Source organism: Rhincodon typus, chromosome 3, assembly GCF_021869965.1.
Source record: "Rhincodon typus isolate 14 chromosome 3, sRhiTyp1.1, whole genome shotgun sequence".
Taxonomy (NCBI): Eukaryota; Metazoa; Chordata; class Chondrichthyes; order Orectolobiformes; family Rhincodontidae; genus Rhincodon; species Rhincodon typus.
The window spans coordinates 97808249-97823777 of NC_063334.1; the positions used below are offsets into that span (position 1 = coordinate 97808249).

At 40.8% G+C, this 15529-nt stretch overlaps 1 long non-coding RNA gene across 2 annotated transcripts; it reads left to right on the forward strand.

The window, feature by feature from the left end:
* Window positions 1-280: 280 nt before the first annotated feature.
* On the forward strand, window positions 281-12475 carry LOC125482848. 2 transcript variants are annotated; one of them, XR_007261824.1, is made up of 3 exons: window positions 281-389; window positions 4187-4315; window positions 12290-12475. It is a non-coding gene; the product is annotated as an uncharacterized LOC125482848 (long non-coding RNA). The 2 variants fall into 2 exon arrangements; XR_007261823.1 differs by having other exon boundaries at window positions 12344-12475.
* The last annotated feature ends 3054 nt before the right edge of the window (window positions 12476-15529 follow it).

Sequence of the window (15529 nt, forward strand, 5' to 3'; positions counted from 1 at the left end):
TAATGAAACTAAATTCAGAGAAATGCACACACAACGTCCAAGCCTTGGGACACAGAAGGAATGAAGCTGCAAATACCAGTTTTCTGGTTGGATATTATAGTACGGCAGATTTCTTGCATTTTCTGTGGGGAAAATAATAATTTGGTCATTGGTTTAGGAAACTAAGTAAATAAAAAGGGTGGTTTAAAGTGCCTTATCTGCTGAGAAACTGGCACTGGTGAAAGCAATCGATATGGGTGTATCCTTGTCTTATATTCACAAGGAAATCTAGTACAAGGAGCAACCTGAGAAAAACCTGCCCACAGAACAAGTGATCTGTTTGTGAAAATGTACATTTGAGAAAGGGTGTCACTGAGAAGAGGCTGTGGATTGACCTTGCTAGGATAAAGGTAATGCGAGAAAGGAAATGGAATTCTAAAATAAATTGGGTGAACACAAGTCTCCAGTTCTCAGACCCTTTCACAAAAAGGTTGTTTGTTCAAAGAAATTATTGGAGATCACCAAGAGACACACTTGGCAGTATGAGATGTTTTAAGAACATGAAGGAAAAATAATATTTTGTGTAGGTTATTTTGTAATCAAACATTTTAACTGTGTTTTGCTTAAAGAAAGAAGTGAGAATATGGAACTTTGTATTATGATATTGCTGCCTTGCTTTCCTGCTTTATCCTTTTCCTTTAACTTATTTCATCTTGTCTCATGAGATCCCTTGTCTCCACTTTTTAGTTTAGAACCCTCTAAATATGGGGGTGAGGGCAAGTAAATTAACATTCATAAAATGCAGATGATCTTGTCATTGCCATAGTGCCATTTATGGGCACCAAAGAGGCTGCCATACTTCCCATATTACAATAGAGATTGTACTTTAGAAATATATCATTAGCTTTCAAGTGCAATGTGATAACTTGTGGCTATGTAAATCACTATGTAATCGCAAGATTTTCCTAAAGCTATTCTCCAATGCTATATTCAGAGTAACCATGAATCCACATCCATTAGCCCAGTCAACATGGGAACAGCACGGTGGCACAGTGGTTAGCACTGCTGCCTTACAGCGCCAGGGATCCGGGTTTGATTCCACCCTTGGGCAACTGTTGATGTGGAGTTTGCACATTCTCCCCTCGTCTGCATGGGTTCCCTCCAGGTGCTCCAGTTTCCTCCCACACTCCAAAGATGTGCAGATTAGGTGGATTGGCCATGCTGAATGTGGGGTTACAGTGATAGAGTAGCGGGGGTGGGATGCTCTTTGGAGGGCTGGTGCGGACTTGATGGGTGGACTGCTTACACACTGTGTAGGGATTCTAAGAACAGATCTATGTGTACTTAGGCTGAGATAATCCATCACTTGTCTTATAATGCAGATTTCTGCCAACACATGCCTCAAATAGCAGCAGTTATGGGCTAAATCCTGGCTCTGTTTGGGCAAATTTCTGGTCTGCTATGTTGAGGAAATGCTTCCCATTAATCTGTACTAATTTGTGAAGGTCAGTCGGAAACAGTTGTGTTAACATGTCAGATGAATATGCCCCTGCATATAATTAATGCTTCGATAGTGTCTGTTAATCAATTTCAACTCCAATGCTCATTGCAGAGATTTTGAAGTGCCATTTCTGTTAAGAGAGTTGTTCATTTTTACTGGATTCTATTGAAAACGGTTAACTTGGTAAATGCAATTTCTTGTTCTCTACTCAAATATACATTACTGAAAGGTCACTTTAACTTGTCAAGGCCCTGGGTTTCATCACTTTTGCCAAAATCTATTGGAAGTTACAGATGCAACTAAAAGCAAATTGGCTCACTTCAGCTGCTGCAATAAAATAAATTGCAGTAAATTGTTTTCCTCTGCACACTTAAGCCAATCAAAACTACAAAAAGCCAGCTCCCGGTATCTCCACCACCCGGGCAATTCTAAATGCTCAGCTCCTCAGTCTCTGCCAATAGATAGAGTTTAAATCCCTCCCTTAATTTATTTCATAAACAGTTCTCAGATTAACAAGTTAGGAAATAATAAACTTCTAATTCCGTTTGAATACTGAGATACAATAGTTTTCACTTGGAGAATGGTAAGAATTCTTAATTCAGAACGTAAGGAGGGACTCTGAAGATTTTCTTCAGAAATTGCTGTTTCATTGATTTTAGCCTAACTTGTATTATTTTATAATGTATTTAATGTGTAAGCAAAATTAGCAAGTGTGTGTTTATTGCTATTCATAACAACTGTTTTGAGAGCATTAAGAGATAATTGTGTAGTGTGAGACTGGAGTCACTTGGAGGCTAGATCAAGTGTGGATAGCTCAATTCCCTTTCCCAAAAGATATTTGTGAACCAGTTAGTTTTAATGGCAACCCAACAGCTCCCATAGTCATTCTCTTAGAACCAGCCCATAAATCATCAGAATTATTGAATTTAACTCCACAATTTAAAATTGAAGTTAATTCACAACTTAGAGGTTTCTAGTCCAGCATCATAAACACTATGCTACTTTAACTTATGTGACGATGGCTGCCTTGCTGTGTATTTCTTATCCATTTAATAATCCACAAAGTAAACTGACAGGATCCTGCTGAACAGCTGCTACCTCTATTTTATTCTGAGATACTTTAAGGAAAGTTTTAGATCTTAGACCTGGTACTGTGCAATCAGATATGATTAAGCATAGTGATTCCTAGGTAGAAGAGACGATGATATGATTTAATTTTCCATTCAGTTTAAAGGAAAGAAGAGTGAATCTGATTTTTTTAAAAATTTACATAAGAGCAGAACTGGCTAGAGTGATTTGACAAATTAGGTTAAAGGATAGGCCAATAGAGATGTGGTGGTATTTATTTATGGGACAAGTGCAGGTATGTGGGATTAGTTTAGTTTGGGGTTATGGTCAACATGGACTGGTTGGACTGAAGCGTCTGTTTCCGTGCTGTATGACTCTATGACTATTGTTTAACGAGATATTTCAGCATGCACAGAATAATTAATTCCAACAAAAAAAGTTCCAATGGACAAACCCACCATCCGTAAACCTTAAAGTATCTCAGAATAAAATAGAGGTAGCAGCTGTTGAGCAGGATCCTGTCAGTTTACTTTGTGGATTATTAAATGGATAAGAAATACACAGCAAGGCAGCCATCGTCACATAAGTTAAAGTAACATAGTGTTTATGATGCTGGATTAGAAACCTAAAGACGGAATACTGTGGGGAACAGTGATGTCATGCAGATAGTCATGTTGCTGTTAAATGTTTGCACTGCTTCAACCTGTCCATCATGTCTAGGAATATCCATCAGCCTGCAATGTTTCAAACTTCGCCTCCTCCCTAAACATCAGGTGTTCCGTGAGTAGATGCATTTTGTTTGGCTTCAAAGGACAGCTCCTTGTGAGCAACATGACATGCTCTTCATGGCACTGCTCAATGCCTGGAGTACTGAAAGTGGCCTGTGCAGCTTCCCATACACAATGATCAACGTCCCTTCAGGGGAGTTTGAAGCAGAACTATCAATGTGGTCTTTGGAATGAAATCGCTGCTAGCAACACCAAAATTAGCTCTTGTTATCCTTCCTCTCGTGTGCAGTATTCTCCAGCCAGAATGCCAGAACATACAATTCTTATGATGGTTAGTTTGCACCAACCCCCGGAGCCCAGCGATATCACAATCAGACTGCCCCTGCTGGGCCCTTCCCATGTCCTTAGCAAAGCCACCTGATGGTTCCTCCACACCCCCATCACACTGTTGCTCCCAGCCCTGACCTTCCCAGTTCCTGACTATAACATACAACTTCCTGTGGCCATTCCCTTCACTGCTCCAGTGCCCCAGATCAAGCCACTGACATGGAAGTGACCAAAAAGAAAGAGGGAGAAAATTAACTATGTAGGTAAACTTGCAAGTGATATCGTGGCAGACAGTAAGAGCTTCTTTAAATATATGAATAGGAAGAAAGAAACTAAAGTGAACATAGGCCTCTTAAAGAATGAGGCTGGGAAATAATAATATGGAATGAGAAATTGGCAGAGGAGTTGAGTAAATACTCTACTTCAGACTTCACAGTGGAGGACATTAATAGCATTACAAAGATACTAAATTATTAAGAGGCTAAAGTGTGGAGTGGAGCAGGAAATAAACATAATGTCTATCACTAGAGAAAAAAGAGCAGAGAAACCAATGGTGCTAAAAACCTGATGGGTTGCATCCTAGGATTTTAAAGCAGCAACAGATATAGTGGAAGTAACCTTCCAGGAATCCTTAGATTCTGACAAGTCCTAGAGAATTGGAAATCTGTCGATGTGACATCTTCATTCGGAAAGGGAAGGAGACAAAAATCAGGTAATTATGGATCAGTTACTTTAACATCTGTCATTGGCAAGATGGTAGATTCTATAGGATGTAACAACAGAGCATTTAGGAATGTATAATATGATCAAGCAGATGAAGAAAGTGAATGTACCATCCCAAGTTTGCTGATGACACAAAAATAGGTAGGAAGCCAAGCAGTGATGGTACAAAAAATTCTACAAAGGTATATAAAACAAAAACAGGAATTGCAGGAGAAACTCAGAAGGTCTGGCAGCATCTGTGAAGAGAATGCAAAGTCAACATTTTGGGTCCAGTGACCCCCTCGTCAGAACTTTACAAAGAAATAAATACAGGTTAGGTGAGTGAGCAAAAATTTGGCAGATGGAATGTAATGTGGGAAAATGTGAGGTTATGCCTTTGGAAGGAAGAATAAAAGGACTGAATATTATTTAAATGGAGAAAAATGCAGAAATCTGCAGCACAGAAGAATTTTAAATTTCTTGTGCGTAAATCACAAAAACCTAGCATCCAAGTTCAGGACGTGACAGGGAAAGCAAATGGAATGTTGGCATTTATTTCCAAAGGAAATGGAGTATAAAACGAAGGATATGTAAAAACTTATTAAAACAATACAACATTTTAGTCAGATCACACCTGAATACTGTGAATGGTATCGGTCCCGTTATGTAAGGAAAGATATACTGGTATTGGAGACAGTCCAGAGGAGGTTCACTCAGTTGATTCTAGATATGGGTGGATTTTCTTATGAGGAGAGATTGAGTAGGTTGGTCTTGTATTTGTTGAAGTTTAAAATCGGAAAAATGACAGGAGACCTTATTGAAAGTCAAAAGATTGTTTCTCCTTATTGGACAGTCTAGAACAAGAGCGAATAATCTCAGAATTAGGAGTCACGCAATTAAGACAGAGATGAGCAGGATTTTTTTTTCATTTGGTGGGCAGTGGATCTATGGAAGTCTTTACCCATAGAAGTCTGTTATTGTCATTTGTGTTCCAAGTACACCTACTGGTCAGAAATTTGAAAATGCAAGTGGGTCTTGGAGGTATGTATACACAAATTATTAATAAGGAAGGACAGGTTAAGAGAGTGGTTAATACAGCGTACTAATCCTGGGCTTTATAAACAAGGGCATAGAGAAATAAAGCAAGTAAGTTATACTGGTACCTAACACTGATTCAACTTCAACTTTAATATTGTGTCCACTTTGGACAGCATACTTTAGGATAAATGTGAAGAAATCAGAGACAGTATGGAAAAAAATTGAGAACAGTTCCAGGAATGATGAATTCCGGTCATGGATTGGTGATGTTAGGGGTCCTTGGAGAAGTGATGTTTGACATGAGATTTGATTAAGATGTTCAAAATCATGAAGGATATGTATAGAGGACAGAAAACATAAGAGATCGAAGCTAATAATTGCCATTCAGCGCCTCAAGCCTGCCCTGCCAATCCATAAGTTCAAGGTGGATCTGCCCCTGGCCTCAACATGCCTCTTTCATCATCATCCTCATAGCCTTCAGCTTCCCAATCTTTCAAAAATCTACCTACCTTCTCTTTAAATACTTTCAGCTTTCACAACTCTCTGGGGTAGAGAATTCCAGGTGTTCACTACCCTCTGGGTGAGGAAGATCCCTTGCACCATAGCTTTAAATGCATGTCCTCTTATTCTGTAACTATGTCCCCCACTTGTGAACACATCATCTTAATATCTACTCTGTCAAGGCCCCACAAAAGCTGTCAAAAAGATCACTCTTCATTCTTCTAAAATCTAATGAATAAATCACAGAAATATGGCACTGTTACGGTACAAAAGAAGGCCATTTAGCCCATTATGTCTGTGCTAGCTCTTCAAATGAGCATCATTACCTTCTTCCCATCTCATGTCCCATTCCTTTGCATGTTATTTCTATCCTAATACTTATCCAATACTCTTTTGTATGTCTTGATAAAACTTGCCTTCACCGTACTTCCAGGCAGAACATTCCCTACCTTAACAATTCGCTGTGTAAAAAAGTTTTTTTCTCACATCATATTTGCTCCTTTTGTGAATCACTTGAAATCTGTGCCCTCTGGCTCTTGATCCGGTCCTGATAAGCAACAGTTTCTCTCTATCTACTCTACCAAGCCATCTCATGAGTTTGAAAACCTCTATCAGATCTCCTTTTACACTCATTCTCTCCGAGGAGAACAGTCACAACTTCTTCAATCTACTGGCAGCATGGTGGCTCAGTGGTTAGCCCTGGTGTCTCACAGCGCCAGGGACCTGGGGTCAATTCCACCTTCAGGCAACTGTCTGTGTGGAGTTTGCACATTCTTCCCATGTCTGCGTGCTTTTCCTCTAGGTGGATTAGCCATGCTAAATTGCCCATAGAGCCCAGAGATGCGCAGGCTAAGTGAGTTAGCCATGAGAAATGCAGGGTTGCAGGGAAGGGGTGAGATGGGTCAGTGTAACTTGATGGGCTGAGTGGCCTGCTTCCAAACTGTTCTATGATTCTATGCTCATCCCTGGAGCCATTGTTGTAAATTGCCTTTGAACAAAGAACAGTACAGCAGAGGAACAGGTCCTTTGACACACCAAGACTGTGCCAACACATGATGCCTTTCTAACTAAAAGAACAGCTTCTTCCCCACTGTTATTAGACTTATGAATGGACCTCTCATATATGAGCTTTGATCTTTCTCTGTACCTTCTCTGTAGTTGGAACACTATATTCTGTATTCTCTTCTATTATCCTGATGTACTTCTGTAAGTTATGATTTGTCTCATTATCATGTAATACAATACTTTTCATTGTATCTCGGTATATGTGGCAATAATGAATCAAATCAAATCAAATAAAAAACTTTTCCCTCTACACGGTCTATATCCCCCTATTCCCTGCCTATTCATATACCTGTCGAGTCACCTCGTAAACTTTGCTATTATCATCATGTATCATAAACTCCCTACAGTGTGGAAATAGGCCCTTTGGCCCAACAAGTCCACACTGACCCTCTGAGCATCCCACCCAGACCCATCCCCCTATAAACCATCTAATCTACACATCCCTGAACATTACGGGCACTCAGCTCCTGATCTCATTATAGCCATAGTCCAAACATGGACAAAAGAGCTGTACTCTAGAGGGGAGATGAGAGTGACTGCCCTTGACATCAAGGCTACATTTGATTGGGTGTGCCAAAATAGAGTAAAATGGGAATCGAGGGAAAACTCTCCAACGAGAAAACACATAAACATCACCCCTTGACATTCAATGGCACTACCTTCGCTGAATCGCTCGTTATCAACACCCTGGGGTTACCATTGACCAGAAACTGAACTGGACTAGCCATATAAATACAGTGAGTACAAGTACCGGGCAGGGGTTAAGAACTTTGTAACAGTAACTCATGAAAACTGTCCACCGTCTTCAAGGCACAAGTCAGGAATGTGATGGAATACTCCCCACTTGCCCTGATGAGAGTAGTTTGACACCATTGTAGGAGTGAGCAAAAATCTCTGTCATTTGAAATACTGGACCAAAACCCTGGATTTTTAACAGAACTTTTAAAACAAAAAAAAAAGCAGCTGGTCTATACTCTGGAATACATAATCACAGAGATAGCTGTCTGGAACCATGGTTCAGTTAGAAATCCTATTCACGCCTCAGCCCTAAAGGAACAATGAACCAGACCTAAGGCAACAACTTTAGACAGAGATAGTAAGAACTGCCGATGCTGGAGTCAGAGATAACAGAGTGGAGCTGGAAGAACACAACAGGCGAGGCAGCATCAGAGGAACAGGAAAGTTGACGTTCTGGGTCGGGACTCTTCTTCAGAAAAAGAAGAAGGGTCCCAACCCGGAACATCAACTTTCCTGCTCCTCTGATGCTGCCTGGCCTGCTGTGTTCCTCCAGCTCCACACTGTGTTATCAACAACTTTAGACATCTTGGATGCTTCAGAGATACCAAGGCATTCAACTTCAATAAATATTCACTCACAGAAAATATTGGATATTCCATGCAATCGAAATGCCTTTACACTTACTCTAAACAACGTATTCATCTCTGACTGAAAAACATTTACACCTACTCTAACGATCAGGAAGCCAATTCACCTTCAGAAGGGCAACAGTAATACAGTTGCAAAAGCCAAATTTGGCTCCAAGATAAGAGACCTGCAATTTTGTATAATTGCAGGTCCCAATCTCACCTGAACGAGAGAAAAAAGGAAAGAGAGAGGAGAGGAGAAAGAACAGTGATCCGCTTCAAGAGCTATTCCCTGCAGCTACCAATAGGAGAAAGACTCTAGAGAGCTACTGCACCAAGAATGATCCCTACAGTCATCTCCAACCGCTGGCGACCGACCACGACCTGCAGACCAAAACACCAATGACCTCCGAGAACCACTGACTCGATCAACACCACAAGGCCTCAGACTTATCCTAAAGTGAAAACCCGCTCGCAAAACCCACCAAAGAGTAAGAAAACCTAAATAAAAACTGAAAGAACTGCAGATGCTGTAAATCAGGAACACAAACAGAAGTTGCTGGAAAAGCTCAGCAGGCCTGGCAGCATCTGTAAAGGAAAAACAGAGTTAACGTTTCGGGTTTGGTGACCCTTCCTCAGAACTGAAAACCAAAGTACTCACCCGATAAATCCACAATATGTCTTACTGCATCAATGGACTCAACCCAGACTGAAGGCCTACATTGTCTGAAGTCTTTAGCGAAGCACCGGCTGCGGCAAGTGGGGACGGCCAGCTGTAATTCAAAACAAGGCCCAAAGTATCCAACCTAGCTAGTAGGGAGGGGAAAGTGCGCTGGTGACAGTGTACGTTACCTCAAGGTCAGGAAATCTAATTAAAGTGTCTGTGTTTAAAACTACAGTTTAGTTTATAGTAGTAATTGGCCCTAGTTAATAGCTGATAGTGTCAGTTTCACTGTTTTGCATTTTTTAATCTCTTGTAGTTTATTCACCTTTGTATTATTGCCCTGTTTATTATATTTGCTTTTTTTATTTCTTGTGAGATACACACCCTTGTATTTGACAAACACAGAGATTCTTCGCCCTGAAACACCTGCCTCCTGATTTGTTACTCCACATTCACTAATCTAAAGCCAGTGTCAGAACCAGGGACCTGGAGGGTGACCCAGGCTGCCTGAGAGTTCTGGCAGGCTTACCGATCGCACAGACCAGAACTCCCTACACCCTCCAGACCAAAGCTTCCTGCTTGATTGACCACCCATCCACAAGTATTCATTCAATGTCTCCCTGACCTAAGCATCAGTGTGTGTACATATGCACTGCAGAAAATCACCAAGGCTTCTTAGGAAGCACCTTCCAAACCCACAACCATCATCCTTTAGAAAGTCAAGGGCAGCAGATACATGGGAACACTAAACCATTCGCTATCCTGATTTGGAAATATTGCCACTCCTTTAGTGTCACTGGATCAATATCCTGGAACTCCCTCCCTAACAGCATTAGTTGTGGGTCTGCCCACAGCAAATAGGCCTTTACCATGACCTTCTCAAGAGAAACACACCCACGTCCCACGAACGAATGGGAAAAAGAAAATGTTTCTAAACACTTTTAGACGTTTGGAATTACTGGGATTAACCTTGCAACATTTCTTTAAAAAAGCAGTAATGTTTGCAATTTTCCAATCTTTCTCGCACCTCCAACGAATCTAGGGCAGACTAAAAGATTATGGCAATTTCTAAACGACCAACCTGTTTACCTGTTCTTGATAGGAAAATCCTTTCATCAATGTTCTCTCCAGTGTTGCACACACGACAATTGGTATTGGCATGCTGTTGCAGCATTGACTTCTGGTTCTGGAGGTTGCTGCCGTGCACAGGTTTTAGAGACCCACACCATAAGGAAACTAGAGGAAATGCTGCCCTTCAAATAAATCTTAGCCAGAAATATCTCTTTTGAACTGCCTCCAAGGCTAGTACATCCTTCCTCAAACTCAGAGACCAAACTGTACACAATACTTCCTATGTGACCTCAACAGCAACCTGCACAGTTGTAACTAGGCTATGTTTAAACTTCAACCTAGCAACGAAGGCCAAAATTTCATTTGCTTTTATAATTACTTTCTGCATCTGTATGCTAACCGTTTTATGCACAAGAGCACCCAGCTAGATCACTCTATGCTGCATCATTATTGGACGCTCTCTCCATTTTAGTAACAATTTGCCTTTTGATTCTTCATGGCCTCCTCGGTTAAAATGCATCTGCTGAGTTTATGCCCACTCATTCAATCTACGTGGAACATATTGTTGTAGATTCCTTATGTCCTCACCACAACATGCCTTCCTGCCTATTTTTGTATCATCAGCAAATTTGGGTACATTACACTCTGCCCCCTCTTCGAGTCACACAAGTGTATAATATATAATTGAGACCCTAGGACTGATCCTTGTGGAACTCCACGATTTGCTTCTTTCCGACCTAAAAAAGACACATTAATCCTGACTCTTCTGTGTGTTAACTAGTCCTCAGTCTATGCTAATACATTGCCCTCAGAGACTGTCCATAGGAAACTGGGAAAATCTCCTCCTGGGTAAAACCACTGAAGAAAAGTTGAGGATATTTAGAGAAACATTTTACACAACACAGAACCGCTTTATACCTCTGAGAGGGAAAAGCTCCATTTCACAGAAGACAAAACAGCCATGGACAATGCAAGAGTTAAGGGATAGCATTAAACTGAAAGCAAGGGCTTACAAAAGCTCAAAGGAAATCACAGATGCTGCTGAATGGAAACATAGAAACATACAAGATAGGAGCAGGAGGAGGCCATTCAGCCCTTCGAGCCTGCTCTGCCATTCTTCATGATCATGGCTGATCATCCAACTCAATAGCCTGATCCTGCTTTCACCCCACAACCTTTGATCCCATTCACCCTCAAGTGCTATATCTAGCCGCCTCTTGAATACATTCAATGTTTTGGCATCAACTACTTCCTGTGGTAATGAATTCCACGGGCTCGCCACTCTTTGGATAAAGAAATATCTCCTCATCTCCGTCCTAAATGGTCTACCCCAATTCCTCATACTGTGACCCCTGGTTCTGGACACACGCACCATCGAGAACATCCTCCCTGTAACTACCCTGTCCAGTTCTGTTAGAATTTTAAAAGTCTCTATGAGATCCCCCTTCATTTGTCTGAACTCTAGTGAAAACAATCCTAACCTAGTCAATCTCTCCTCCTACATCAGACCCGCCATCCCCAGAATTAGCCTGGTAAACTTTCGCTGCACTCCCTCAAGAGCAAGAGGATCCTTCCTCAGAAAAGGAGACCAAAACTGCACACAATATTCTAGGTATGGTCTCACCATGGCCCTGTATAACTGCAACGACACATCCCTGCTCCTGTACTCAAAACCTCTTGCAATGAAGGCCAACATACCATTTGCCTTCTTTACCACCTCTGCACCTGCACGCTTACCTTCAGCGACTGGTGCACAAGGACACCCAGGTCCCTCTCCTAATTTATCTGCCGCTTTGTCTTTGCTTCCAAAGTGAAGAGCCTCACATTATATAAATAGACCAGTAAATGATCACAAAGCAGCATATAACTAAAAGGGATTATGCGAGGAAACTTGCCAGGGTCATCAGAATCAGTAAGAAAAAGATTTATAATTACCTAAACAGAGAGCGGGTGTTCAGGAGCAATAACAACAATGCTGGCCCACTAAAGACTGAACATGAGGACATTGTCAATGACTATGTGGAAATGGCAGGCATGTTGAATAACTAATTTGCCTCAGTATTTGCAGTAGAAAAGGAGGATAACTTGCTCCTTGTACCAAGGAAATTAATAGTGGACTGGGACAGGGACTAATTAATCTTAAGCAAAATGTCAATAGTGAGGAAATTAATGAATTAAAGATTGACAAATCCCTGGACTTTACCGTTCTATCAGAGGGTGTTAAAGGAAGTAGGGGAGGTCATTGTAGATGTTCTAACTATAATCTTTCAGAGTTCCCTAGGTACAGGAGTCGTCCCTCTGGATTGGAAAATTGAACATCACTCTGCCTTTTTAGAATTTTGAAAGTGGAAAACTCGGGAATTACAGATCTGTCTGTGGCGGGGAAATTTCTGGAGCCTATAATCAAGGATGGGATAACTGAACAACTTGCAAATTTCAGTTAATCGAGGAGAGCCAGCATGGATTCAGGGCAGGTGGGTCATGCTTGACAAACCTTACTGAATTTTTTTGAAGAGGCGACTAAGGTGTTGGATAGGGGAATTTCTATGGTTGTTGTTTATGTGGACTTCCAGAAGGCATTTGATAAAATTCCACATATGAGACCGTTGAATATGATAGAACTCCATGGAACTGAGGGAAAATTACTGATATAACTAGTGGCAGGTAATAGAAAGTAGGAAGAATGGGTAGGTACTCAAATTTGCAGGATGTGACCAGTGGTGTCGCACAAGGATCCATGTTAGGGCCTCAATTATTCACATTACTTATTAACAACTTGGATAATGATGTAGAAAGTCGAGTATCCAAATTTTCTGATGACATGAAGTTAGACAGCTTATTACACAGTAAAGATGAAGGCACTAAATTACAAAAGTATATTGATAGAGCAGATGAATGGACAAAGCTAAGGCAGATGAAATTCGATGTAAGCAAATGTTAGCGTGCTGGCTGATTTTTCAATATTTTTATTTTAGTCTTGGTTTGGACCTCTGAACTGGGAACTGCGAACTACAGATGATTTTGGACCGTGGTTAACTGCTTGTGTTAGAAAAATATGGGAGGAAAAATTGCATCTCACAAACTTGATTGAGTTTTTTAATGAAGTAACCAAAAAGGTTGACGAGGGCAGAATGGTAGAAGTTGCTCACTTGGACTTGAGTAAAGCCTTTGACAATTTCTAGATGGTAGACTAATTAGTAAAGTTAGATTACATGAGATTCAAGGTGCCAGTTGGTACAAAATTGACTTTATATTAGGAGACAGGGGGTAGTGGTGGTGAAGGGTTGTTTGTTGGACTGGAGACCTACGACCAGTGCTGTTCCCCAGGGATCAGTATTGGTCCGCTTTTGTTAGTCATTTATATAAATGATTTGGATGAGAATATAGGAGGCATAGTTAGTAAGTTTGCAGATGACACCAAGAATGGTGGTATAGCGAATAGTGAAAAAAGTTTTCTAAGATTACAAAGAGATCTTGATCAATTGGATCAATGGGCTGAAAAGTGGCAGATGGAGTTTAATTTGGATAAATGAAAGGTATTGCACTTCAGTAAAACAAACAAGGGCGGGACTTATACAGTTAAAAGTAAGGCTTTGGGTAATGTTGTAGAATAGAGAGACCTAGGGTTTCAGGTACATAATTCTTTGAAAGTTGCATCACAGGTAGACAGAATGGTTAAGAAGGCATTTAGCACGCTTGCCTTCTTTGCTCAGACCATTAAGTATGGGAAATGGACGTAATATTGAGGTTGTACAGGACATTGGTGAGGCCTCTTCTGGTGTACTGTGTGATTTCTACCTTTTTGTTAGTAATTTAGTCATCTGCTTTTGGTTCCTAAATATACCTAATCTTTTGACCTATCATAGTTGTCACCACTTTGAATGACTTAGTTTTTGATTAGATTGTCTCTTTGCCCGCCATTATTAACCACAAGTGGTTTGCTTTCTCATAGAGTCCTTCTCTTTGATTGGAATAAATTTTGGCTGAGCATTATAAAATATCTTCCTGAGTGTCTGCCACTGCTCTTCTATTAACTTTCACTTTAGTCTATCTTCCCAGCTTGCTCTAGATAGCTCTTTCTTTCTATCTCTGAAATTGCCCTTATTAAAGTTGAGGCCACTTATTTAAGACCTAAGTGGCTCTCCAAACTATACTTGCAATTCCTCATATTGTGATCAATGTCGCACAAAGGCTGCTTAACTTCGAGAGCCTTCATTAAACCTATCTTGTTACATGTTACTCGATCTAAAATAGCCTGTTCCTGGTATGTTCTGAAATGTTCTGGTGTAAGGAACAATTTTTGATGCACTCTACTATGTAGTCTTCCATGTTACCCTTGACAATCTTGTTTATCCAGTCAATATGCAGATTAAAATCCCCCATGCCAATTGCAGTATCCTTTAGTTCTATTTGTGCCATTAACTTGTTCCAAGTTCTGTATGCACTCAGATAAAAAAACTCAATGAATAAGAAGGGTTTGGAGGGATATGGGCCAAATGCTGGTAAATGGAACTATATTAGAATAGAATCCCTACAGTGTGGAAACAGGCCCTTTGGCCCAACAAGACCACACCAAACCTCAGAGCATCCCACTCAGACCCATCCCCCTATGACTCACCTAATATACACCCTCTGCCTCCCTGAACACTATGGGCAATTTAGCATGGCCAATCCACCTAACCTGCACATCTTTTGGACTGTGGGAGGAAACCAGAGCACCTGGAGGAAACCCACGCAGACACAGGGAGAATGTGCAAACTCCACACAGACAGTCGCCCAAGGCTGGAATCAAACCCGGGTCCCTGGCGCTGTGAGGCAGCAGTGCTAACCACTGTGCCACCGTGCTGCCCCCATAAGAAATCTGGTCAGTGTGGACTGGTTGGACCAAAGGGTCTGCTTCCATGCTTTTACTCTATGACTCTACGAATTTACAATAATATATGGCCCACGTGAGACCATACCTGAAACAATGTATACAGGAGTGATATACTAGCCTTTGACAGATGTCTGTCACCGAGACTAATTTTTTTATTAACGGTTAGGATCAAAGTCGGGATTACAGTGCAATTTGGGGTGTATTTTTCCTCGATTATGTCCATCGCTCAACAGGTATGTCATTCCAGAATCTCTTTCTCTAGACAGCTGCTCAATTTACAGCTGCAGTCATTTTGGCTGCAACTGTCCTTTTATAAAACAAAACATCTATTGGAATTAGGGTTTAATAGATCTAAAAGTGATCCGGGCCTACCTCAACGATTTCCTGTGGTAGTGAGTTTCACATCCTCACCTCTCCCTGAGTGAAGGGATTTTTTTTAAATTTCCCTGTTGATTTAATTATATTAATTTATATTTATTGCTACTGGTTTTGGATTCTCCCACAAGTGGAAATATTTCCTTCACATTTGTCATGTGCAACTGATTCATAATTTTAAAGGACCCATTAGAACTTCCCTAATGGCAGAAAATTCTCCTCCCTGGTGTGGTGTGAGTAATGATGAGAAAGTTGAGAAAGTATAGATAT